Below are 11,778 nucleotides of genomic sequence, written 5' to 3' on the forward strand. Positions count from 1 at the left end.
TGCGGCCGAATGGGTCACTGGGCCAGAGAATGCCCTGACAAAGGAAGACACCGCGGGCAGAACCATGCCCACCGCAGCCAAGAGAGTGATCGCGAGGACCGGAAAAGAGGATCCAGAGGGGACCAGGACGTGTTTATGTAGCATAATTGTGGCAAAGCACTGTTCCTGCTTTTGTTGTGGTTTGTGGCGTGTGTGAGAGTGATCAGTGAGCAGGGTGCAGTTACCCACTTCTACCAGTGGAGGTCGTGTTCGCCCCGGGGAATAACGCTAGAGAGGTCTCTCAAGTGGCTCGTGAGACCTATGTGGAGCGAACCGTCGTAGCGGACGTTAACGTGTGTGTTATCTGTTGTGCTTCCACAGGTGAGAAGGGGAAATGGTTGAAAATAAGAGCAAATGTATGTGTGGCTGTTTCGTAATTGAAGTCTGAGATCGAGGGCATGTGAGTTAAATTTACGTTTTGAATGTATCGTCTCCGAGTGATTACCTAGCGAAGAGGAAACAACGGCTAGCCCGTTGCTAGGTTACCAGGAGGCGGGGTTGACGCTCGGTTACGTTAGTGTTCGTTTAACGTTATGGGATGTTTATTCAGTAGAAATGTGAATATTTAAACGTATACGAGTAAGATTGAATGTGGGAAACGACATGATTAATAAGTTCAAGTCGAAGTCGGGTATGGATCTGTGGTTTGAAATGTAAAAAGTAGATAACGCTCGAGAGGAAGTCTCTCAAGTGGCTCATGAGACGTATGCGGAGCGAACCGTACTAGCGGACGTTAACATGTGTGTTGTCTATTGTGCTTCCACAGAAAACCAAAATAAAAGCTTCTAAAGAAACAAAGAAAAACAAAAATAAATGTGTCTTCGCAACATTACCATGCTACATTTACGTTTGACTATCTGCTTTAATATAAAACCACAACAAATGTGTTTTATAATTGTCTTTATATAATCTACAAATGTATTTGTGTGATCCAGGGAAAATTCCATGTTTGTTTGCGAAACTCATTGGAAGAATGAAGAAAATCTGTTTGATTGTTATTGTCATGAACATGAATCACAAAACATATATATATATATATATATATATATATATATATATATATATTATTATTATTATTATTATTATTTTTCCATGTGTCACTTTAACAGAGACAACACCATCTGTAATTACTATGTTTGGTTGCATTTCCCTGGCAGGCAAAGATAGATGGAAGAGACATCTCTCTGGGTGGAAGATGGGACTGGCTTGTCTGTGGATGGTGGAGGCTCGCTGGGCTCATCAATCCGTCCATCCATTCACCTTGTTTGTCTCATCCTGACTGCAGCACGCCACTGTGGAGGCTTGACATAACACACATTAGATTAATAACAGAAAAGCAAAATGTGACTGATGGTGTATTATTTAGTGTGCTTCAGTTATAATTCTCATAATGACTATTTTGCTGGCTTCAGACAATATATATAATTGTCCTGTCTTAGTTAAAAGCCCACTCACCACGACAAGATGCAGGCCAAGAGTGGGAACACAAACACAGACCAGAAACGAACAGGACAAATCCAGACAAGACTACAAAAAACACAAACACAAATAACACTAATATCACTTTGACCACTATCTTTTTTCACAAGAACTTTTATTTCTTTACAAATTCAACCTTAGATTGTGTCACAACAAACTAAATAAACCCTTGAAACAGCCAACAAAACATGAAATAACACTTCATCAATATTATAATGAGTATCTTCATAAAGGATTTCAAGATAACTTTCAACACTTTCTTACAATTTTTTTTTTTACGTCTGCCGGAACGATTTTCAAGTTTTTTTCATGTGAATATTTTAACATTGAACATGTTAACTGAACAGTCAATGTAAAATCCCTTCATCGTTGCTCTGACCTCTTCATCATTTGTGACCTCTTCATCATTGGTGATCTCTACATCATTTGTGACCTCTACATCTACATCAGACACAGTATGGCTGTCACATGGTTCCTGAATCACGAGAAAACTGTCTTCTTCAAAGATCTCTGACACCTCTTTACATTTTTTAGAATATGTGTGGTCAAAGATTTGATCAAAATCATGTGTGTGTGTGTGGGTGTGTGTGTGACTCACTTACCTTTTGTTTGGTAGCCATGCTCTTACCTGATTTGAAGAAACTAAAAATGGTTGGGACAGCTGTTGAAGTTAGGCACTTTCTCTCACCACGCAAAATGAAAGATTTCTCCTCAAAGTGAAGAGCACACAGCCTGGAGTTGTCATTGGGTGTCCAGTTTTTTCTTCTCACATTTTCCACCCATTTGTGCAACCGTTTTCTGTCCCCAAAAGGAAAGCTGTAAAAAGCAAAACATTCCAAAAAATTTTTTGTGTAATTTTACTTAAAATTGGGTATGTAAACATATTTAACTAATTTAAGCTTGAACACAATGCAGACAGCTGTGCAGAAAGTTTAGTGTTAGCTAAAATATCGGGCACACAGACGTACTTATTATGTATACATTTCTTTCCATTGCAATCCATTACCTAGAATTGGTTTTCCTTAAACTGATGTACAGGATTACTAATCTGACTTTGATGGGCAACTTTGACAACAGAATACAATTATGAAGCACTAAAACACAGGACCACAAAACAATTAAATGCATGATGAAATAATGATATGCTTTGTTAAATGAAATAAAATGGCATTTTCAACTGCCCGGACCTGGGACCTTTCTGTGTGGAGTTTGCATGTTCTCCCTGTGTCTGCGTGGGTTCTCTCTGGGTTCTCCGGCTTCCTCCCACACTCCAAAAACATGCACGTGAGGTCAATTGAACGTTCTAAATTGTCCGTAGGTGTGCATGTGAGTGTGAATGGTTGTTTGTCTCTATGTGGCCCTGCGATGAACTGGCGACTTGTCCAGGGTGTCACCCTGCCTTCGCCCTAAGACAGCTGGGATAGGCTCCAGCAGACCCCCATGACCCTGAATAGGAATAAGCGGGTATAGAAGATGAATGAATGAATGAAGTCTTTATTGAATGAATGACACATTTTATTTCACTCGTCGTTTATGTAATTATTATTTTTTGCTCCATAGCGTTCATGATTCAGCATTACATGTTAAGCGTGATGAATTGCATGAAAAGAGAGAGCACTCGCTGATAAATTAACATGGTGTGCTGTTTAATTCCATGAGGACGACAAAATATTTGCAAATTTGTGTTAGCTACACACACACGGACGTACGGACGTAAAAACGTCAGCGGCATAAAAGTTCCTTACAGTCATTTCATTAATCATTCTTACCGAAGTAACGTGGGTCCTTTGCACCCTTTGCCTGTTGATCGGGTGACACAGTTAATTGCAGCACAGGTCGGCATTTTCTCGAACACTGTAGAGAAGCCAAAAGTTGACCGGTCGACAGGTGCAAGAGAAAGGGAGGAACTTTCAAGATCGTTCAGTTTTTATTTTTTATTTTTTAGTTCTGATGAAATAAATAGACCAATCATTTCATTACTTTGTCTGCTTTCCAAAGAGAGTTGCTTCAAATAATTATCATTTATTATTCAGTGGCACATTGCTCACTTGTTTAATACACAAATAATAGTATATTATTATAATAATACTATTTTATTAATATAATAATAATCATCATCATCATCATCATCAAAATTTCCAAACAACAATCGTCAGTTGTTCCGTAAAAAATACATTCATTTCCATGTTGAATTTTGTACGGTTCGTGAGCGCGCACGTCTGTCAGTGACGATCTCCACACTGACACAACCGTGCATGCTCTATTATCCCATCAATGCGGAAGTCAAAAGGTTTTTGGGAGCCATGCGCTGGGTGAGCAACTTCATTGAAAGGAATGGGACGCCATCTTGGACTCTGGGGGCTTGCCGCACTGTCACGCAGGTTGTGACGTAGCGGGCCGGCGACGCACAGGTATGATGTGAATGATTGACAGCTACCATTCGTTCCCGTTAGCGAGAGGATTAAAAACAAACAGACACCATAATGGCATCAAAAAGGACTTATCCCAGCGGTGCGGAAAAACGGAAGGAAAAGAAAACTGATCAAGAAAAACTTGCAAAGGGGAAAGGTAAGTTATTTGTTTATGTGGGCTGGAGAGGTGGAGGTGAAACGCTGTTGTCCCCCCCCCAAGTTTGTTTATTTGTCCTTCTAGCCAGCTTGCTAGCGTCGGATAAATGTTAGCTGGCTGGCTAATATTTGTTCGTCATGAATCAGCGTTTTTGTTTGTTTTATGAAAGTTGACCATGTCCTGTCAAGTTGGCCTATCCTGCCATGGGAATGACTGATTGACTCCACACCCGTTTATTCACATTCTAACAGGGAGGGAGGGAGGGAGGGCATGTTGTAGTTGTTGTTGTAGTCAGTCCCCTGTTATTGTTCAGTGGAAGTTGTCTCTCACATATTTGACTCTTAATGTTATTTTAGCCTTAACTTAGGATGAATTTACTAAGCTTAGTTTGTATTTTGTAGGCCCTTCATTAGAAATGTGCTACTGTTTTAGAATTCAAAGAAATATTTTATGGAAATACTTTATTTGGCATGGTGTTGACTATTTTAGACTATTGTGGTAGTGGGTCATTTATCTTAGTTTTATTACTTTAACTAGTACAGTGTGTAAAGTAATGCCAAAAACTCTTAAAAATGACAGTTTTGTAATTGGGTAAAAGCTGCAATCATAATGTTTAATTTAAAAACAAATACATTTTTAATTTTCCTATATTACTGCAACATCACTGTAATAATAAAATAGGAAAATGTGCTTCTGATCTGTTTTGCTTGATGATCTAGTGAGCTTTGTCTCTGCAGGAGCAATTCTAAAATATGTTGGCGCTGCAGACATTGAGCCCGAGGGATCTCCCGAACATCCTGACCAGGAAGCTCCAGGACCAACATGTTCCTCAGAACCTCCTTCTGTCCAGGTGAATAATGTGTGTTATTCTTAGTAGCTAAGCTGATAAGTGTGGGACGAAGCTAAGGCAATTAAGCATTATTTTGATTGTTGGTTTGCTTTTTAGTGTTGCACTTGTTGGTTTGTTGGATTTTCTTATTTAAAGTAAGCATTTTTTTTTAATGAATACTCAATCTGTTGTATTTATTGACATATAGAGGATTCTTTTCCAAGTATTATAGTGTTTGTTTGTTTTTAAATCAGTTTAACTTGCCTGAGTTGCTCAACTGAAGATGTTTAATTTTACCTGTAGCCTGTTTTGCTCACGAGGTGTAATAGATTGTGGAATCTTAGTAGACCTTAGTAGACGCACGCTGCTGAGAGTGGCAGCGATCAGCTCCGATGACCGTGGTGCTTGTAAATAAGGCAAATGCGCCATCTAGTGGGACGCAACATGTTTATTCGTGTTGGAGCAATGACAAGTACTACTAACAAAACAAAAGATGCACAGGGTAAAAAAAATAATCATAAACTCAAGCCCAACAAAGATAACAGATGGGCATAACTGTACATAGTAATGATTACTAGTACTTCCAACATTTGTATATTTTACTTTCAACTCGAATTTGAACTATTCATCCCCTTTTTTCAGCAGCCATTAACACTAATAAATTAAATTAAATCAAAACAATAAATTAAAGCTGCAAGCAGCGTTTACGGGACTGAGCCGCCGTGGCCGACGCGATGCCCGATGACCCCCGATGACGCCTGACCCCTGTCGACGCCCGCAATTGACCCCCGTCCTCTGCCGACGCCCGGCGACATCTGCTGAAAGAAGTCTATGCAAATGATGCAGATTTCTCACCTCCATTTTTTTTTGGGGGAGGATGCTGTCAAATGTAAAATATTGGCCTTGATGAGACAAACACGTAGGTGTTTGAATGACGTCTGTAGCACTTTTCTAAAGGAAACTGCAGGCATTTGTGTGTTGACAAAGAGGGAGAAGAGGTCTAATCATCATATGCCTGTGTATGCAAATGATGCATATTTTTGACCTGCATTTTTTTTTAAGTGGCTGTCAAATGTAAAATATAGGTCTTGATGAGACAAACACGTGGATGTTTGAATGATGTCTGTAGCACTTTTGTAAAGGAAACTGCAGCCATTTACAGTATAGTGTGTGTGTGTGTGGAAGTAGGGATGTGCGATACCACTATTTTTCCTTTCGATACGATACCAGGTGATACCAAGGCTAGTATCCCGATACCAATACAGATACCGATACTTTTAGACGTCCAACTTGTGTATATGAAAATGATGACTTTTACAACGAAAACTCGTGAATGTTATTATAAAAAATGTATTTTATACCTATGTATAAGAATTAAACAAGCTGCCAAATATCAGACTTTGTTTTAATTTTAATCAGAGAAATCAAATCAACAGGTCAACTGAAAATCTGAGCAAATCTCTCTCAAAAAAGAGAAAATAAGAACAGCTGCTCTCAATTCAATATAATTCTTTTTGGACCAGACAGAGTGGTCTTCAGGTTAGAACTTGACAGAATATGTCTGTCTCTTTGGGAGTCATCTATGAAAAATTTAAATATTCTTGATGTAAAAGGAAGTCTTTTTATGGGAAGTATAACTCACATACCACCACAAATAGACTAAATAGCAACAGTTTTACTTGAAATGTGCCATTTAAGTAATTTAATTATTATGCTTTTCCAACTTAAAATTGACACTGAATTGTGTTAAGATGATGGCAGGAATGTGAGTTAAATTAACAAATACATATTGTGCTGGGAGGAAACATTTTTATCTAACTAAATAAATAAAATATGTTTTAATGAAAAATTGACAAACATTCTGGTATTTTATGTAAATGTATCTTATCTACGTCTATATGCCTGTGATGGTGGGCACTGGGATGTATTTTCACTCCACCTGGATATTGCCTTTCTCTCTGCAGTGCTGGTTGGAAAATTGCGCTCACGTTGACGGGGGGGGTGGGGGGGGGGGACGCACGCTATCGCTGTCGCGCTACACTAACGTGTCTGCAAAGTTAACGTGCCAAGTTTCGTTGCGGGGGGGGACTGGACTCCAAGATGCTCCTGCTGATCACTGCTATGCTGGAGATGTGGCCTGTGATGTCTGCACTGGGAGGAAACTGAAGGCCCTCAAGTCCTGTCTGGTCTGTCGGGCCTCCTACTGTGACTCTCACCTCCAGCCTCATCGTGATGCTGCTCCCCTACAGAGACACAAGCTGGTGGAACCCAGCCAGCAGCTCCAGGAGACCATCTGCCCTCGTCATGATGAGGTGATGAAGATGTTCTGCCGCACTGATCAGAAGATCATCTGTGCTTTATGCTGTATGGATGAACATAAAGGTCATCAGACAGTGTCAGCAGCAGTACAGAGGCCTGGGAGGCAGAGAGAGCTGGAGGAGACCAGGTAGAAGATCCAGCAGAAGATCCAGCACACAGAGGAAGACCTGAAGGGGGTGGAGTCCATCAACGGCTCTGCTGATAAAGCAGTGAAGGACAGCGAATAGATCCTCACCCAGATGATCCGTCTGCTGGAGAAAAGACGCTCTGAGGTGCAGCAGCAGGTCAGATCCACACAGGGGGCAGCAGTGAGTGGAGTCAAAGAGCTTGAGAAGAAGCTGGAGCAGGAGATGATGGAGCTGAAGAGGAGAGACGCTGAGCTGGAGAAGATCTCACACACACTGGACCACAGCCAGTTTCTCCACAGGTTCTCCTCACTGCCAGCACTCAGTCCGTCTCCAGACTCCTCCAGCCTGGAGATCCGTCCTCTGAGATACTTTGAGGACGTGGCAGCAGCTGTGACCAAGCTGAGAGATGAAATACAGCAAGTTCTGCAGAGTGCACAAACGTCTGTTATTATCTGAGGAGAACAGAAAAGTGACATTCATGGAGGAAGTTCAGTCTTATTGTGATCATCCAGACAGATTCACTGACAAGAAGCAGGTCCTGAGTAGAGAAGGTGTGACTGGACGATGTTACTGGGAGGTTGAGTGGAGAAGGGGGAGGGACTTCTGTGGTTTATTTTAGGGGGTTGGTGTAGCAGTGGCCTACAGGAACATCGGCAGAGCAGGAAGGTCAGAGGAAAGTAGATTTGGATTCAATTGCTGTGTCTCAATTCAGGTTCTGCATCCTTGAAGTGCGCATTTTGAAAGGAAGTTGCGTCATCGCACTGCGCGAAGGCTTGTCCCAATTCCCGAGGGTGTTTAGGACGCTCAAAATGCGCACTCGTAAATACGCACTCGTTTTAGCCGATTCCAAGGATACACCGCTACTATCCTTCGCGTACTTGGGTATCCCATGATGCTTTGCGTGCTGCTGCAAACCATCGTGGGATCCTGGGAAGTCAGCTGAAATTAGCGGCATGTACTGGTTATGGCACGACATATAAATCTAAATATTGACGTTTCACATAAAGTATCCAGTTTTTAACGTAGGATTTTATTTATTTGAACATTCAACGGCATCGTTAGATGGCGAACCAATGGTTAGCGTGATACTATAAAAACGTCACTTCCGGGGTTGGCCAGCAGGAGGGAACGGCGGTGACGAAACGAGGAAATACGCCGAAGGCTAGACCGTCCCGAGTGGTTACCGGGGAGGCGGGGTTTGGTCCGTCCTTCTAGGCTGGGAACTCGGTCTCAAGGGTGCAGAACCTGAATTGAGACACAGCAAATGACAAATCCTGGAGTTTATATTGTTACCCAGGTGAATATTGGTTTTGTCACAACAACATCAGTACTCGTGTCTCAGGTCCTCGGTCCTCCAGAGTGGGAGTGTACCTGGACCACAGAGCAGGTCTTCTGTCCTTCTACAGCGTCTCTGGAACCATGGAGCTCCTCCACAGAGTCCAGACCTCCTTCACTCAGCCGCTACATGTTGGACTTTATGTTCCTTCAGGTTCTTCAGCTGAGTTGATGAAAGTGTGACTGAAGTCATCAGAGAGACTCTGAGCTGAATTCTCACCTTTGATTCTTCTTCTGTCTTCACGTTTGTTACCCAGTGTCTCCGGCTGTCAATCACAGGGTGGGCGGGGCCTGGACGCCACTTCCTGTTGGTGCTCCTGGTGACTGTTGTCCACCTGCTGGATCTTTGTGCCACGTTGTTTCTCTTCCTCTGCAGCCCATTCATCCCGCAGATTAATAATGTGTCATTAGTCCACATGACAACTTTATTACTGTGGAAACACAGCTGAGGTCTGTTTCCACTCTGGACCTTTCCACCCTGACCTTTGACCTTTCAACAACTCATCCATCTGATCAACCTTCTGACTGTTGATCCGTTTGTTAACAATCAGATGAATGCATGTAAATATTGTGAGAGAATTTTGTCTTTTGATTCTGCTTGTTGGCTCAATGTGACAACAGTCAATCAATAAGTCATGAAATATACCATCAGTCTATACTGCATAACAATGTCAAGTCAATGATCAACTGTTGAATTGAAGCAATAAAGCAACAAGACAATCCAGATAAAGTCTCTGCTTGTTGGTAGATTTCTCTTCTGTCAAGATCTCCATGTATTCACCACAGACATTTAGAAAGTCAACACCATGAAGACAAGATCAAAGTTTCAAAAGCACATCAGTCAATGTGGGAAACAGCTGATATTTATCTGGCATACACACAGACACACACACACACACACACACACACACACACACACACACACACACAGACACACACACACACACACACCACTATTTTACAGAACAAGTAGAGAATGGGTACTTTACTGACTCACAGTGTATTTACTTTATTGCATCATAACCAATGTTCCCTCTAAGCTGCTTGCTTGCGCAATCGCGCACTACTTGCACATTCTCAGCGCACAAGGAAATCTATGTAGCACATAAAATAAAATTCAATAGAAACGTATTAATTAATAATTTTAGAGCTTTTATTAGGCGGCGCACCGCTACGCCTTCGGAATGATGTTTTTTTTCTTCCAGCTGCACCGTATGAATCCAAAAGGCAGAGAAAGTTTCCAGGCTGCAGCACCGCGCTGACATAGATTGCGTAACAACGTGAAGAGGTGCCACTCCGCTCTATTTTCACTGGCTAACTGCAGCACACTGGCTTAACTTGTCTATTCAGAGAAGAGCTATCACTTCGGCTTATTTTTCAATCTATCACGCGCATGCCACTGCACATTGACGCAACATGACCCTCAGCCAGGCCACAACTGGACCTCAGCCAGGCCAAAGCAGGACTCTTCCTATGGTTAAAGCAGGACTCTCACATATAACACACTACACATCTCATCAACAACAAGATTTTGCTCTTTTTCATTTGAAGTGGGCCAAATCACTTCTATTCAAAGTAAACTCATGAAAATTGCTGCTGGAATTTGATTCTTTTAATAAGCCATGTAACTTGCTATGATCCAAGGTTTTGAACAGGTGTGATACTAGTGTGTGGCCACAGCGTGCACATCTGATGTTGCCCACAGTGGTCCTCAGTGTGCTCAAGGAGCTTGTCTGGATGCCCAGACACATGGAAAATTAGAGGAAGCATTGATCATAACACCCATGATCATGTGAATTCATATATAGGGATTATATAATTCTATAAAATGTTATTTTTTATGTTGCCTGACAGCGCCACCTGGGGAGTTGCACCCCAGGAAATAGACTATAATAAAATTCCTCGGGCTACACAGGTTCATTACGCTTTGAGATTTGAGAGGATGAGACGGACTTCCAAAGAAACAGCTTTATTCAATCATAATTTAAAATAGTTGACTCTTTTTTAAACACACCAAGGAAAATCTTTTTTAAAAAAACAATAAGACCAGGTTTAGCTGCCTGAGTGAGTGTCAAAAAAAATAAGTACGAGACCAAAAGGATTGTTCAACATCATAAGAAAATAAGGGGAGCAGGGCTGGACGTAGCCGAGCGGAAAGGCTAAAGAAAAAACAAAGAAAAACTGAAAAAAGGGATTAAACAAAGCGAAGGGAATCACTACAAAGCAAAATTTCCCTCGTGCTGTGCAAAATAAAGCAAAGTGAAGGGGAACCACCGACGCAGTCTGCCGCACGCTACGCCAACTCCTGTCCAAAAGAAAAGAGAACACAATGAATACACTAATACATTGAGACACTCAGGCAAGCGTTAAACAGTTCAAACAAAAGAAACATTTTCTTTAGTCTTCACACACACACAAAACAAAAGGTAACGATCACTGGGGAACAAAATAGTAATGAACTAAAAAGGAAATCAAACTGTAACAAAATCGCTACTCAATAGAAAACCCAAAGTTTCACCAAAATTTTACCAAGAAAACAAAGAAAACAAAAGCAACCAAAGAAAGTGGTGACGCCAACAACAAAAACAGACAAACTCAGTTGTCTAAAAGGAGGGGGGGGTTAAACATTCAGCAATGAATGCCCATTGCCCACCTCTGGGATTGCGAGCCGAAATGCCAAGAACTGCGGAGGACAGAGTTCTCAGCGTGGACACTGGGGTTGCCGGGGCGACGGAGTGGAGACAAAGTCAAGTGCGTCCCGTCTCAGTTCATTACGGGACAGCTTTTTTAGTTGCCAAATACGGGACAATCGCGTATTTGAGCACGGAAACGACGCAAAGTCACAAACAGAAATACAAGTTTACAACGGTACAAAAAGAGGATCGTGGTGCAAACGCAAAAAAAACAAAACAAAAAAACAACACGCTGCAGGACATAAAAACATTCACTTCATCAGAGGAGCGATGCAAAGCAAGAAAACACATGCAAAAAAAAAAAAAACGCTGCATAACGCATTCCCTACACCGGAAGTAGAGTTGCTCCACGAGGAGCGCTCCCCTACAGCGAAGAACAGTCCCGACA

This window comes from Nelusetta ayraudi, unplaced genomic scaffold (genome assembly GCF_046127955.1).
Source record: "Nelusetta ayraudi isolate G7.1 ecotype Tasmania unplaced genomic scaffold, CSIRO-AGI_Nayr_v1 ptg000050l, whole genome shotgun sequence".
Taxonomy (NCBI): Eukaryota; Metazoa; Chordata; class Actinopteri; order Tetraodontiformes; family Monacanthidae; genus Nelusetta; species Nelusetta ayraudi.